At 37.5% G+C, this 299-nt stretch overlaps 1 protein-coding gene across 1 annotated transcript in view; it reads right to left on the bottom strand.

Moving 5' to 3' along the window:
• Nucleotides 1–299, bottom strand: part of CSUI_003022 (aspartyl protease asp5) — a gene marked incomplete at its 3' end in the record, with an annotated part of 11,753 nt that overhangs the window by 8,109 nt on the left and 3,345 nt on the right. The window lies entirely within an intron of this gene.

Raw genomic sequence — 299 nt, 5'->3', positions numbered from 1 at the left:
AGATAGATAGATAGACCTATATACATTGATAAACAGATAGACAGATGTATAAGTTGCTGTATATCTCGAGACGGCTCTCCATGAAATATCTCCCATCACATACGTCTATCTCCCGGTCTCTCTGTCTAATCTACACATTCTGGGGAATATCTTGTACTATCCATCCATAATACAAAGAGAAAGAAAGGAAAGAAACTTCTTTGAGACCAAGGCAAGATCATCATCAGAAGAGAACAAATGTGAAGAATGAAAGAAAGAGAAAAGCGGAGAGAATCGGAGAGGAAGAAGATAAAGAAGAA

The sequence above is a fragment of the Cystoisospora suis genome (assembly GCF_002600585.1).
Source record: "Cystoisospora suis strain Wien I chromosome Unknown contig_1282, whole genome shotgun sequence".
Lineage (NCBI taxonomy): Eukaryota > Apicomplexa > Conoidasida > Eucoccidiorida > Sarcocystidae > Cystoisospora > Cystoisospora suis.
Note: the sequence above shows the minus strand (reverse complement) of the source record. Positions and strands in the feature narration are given on the sequence as shown.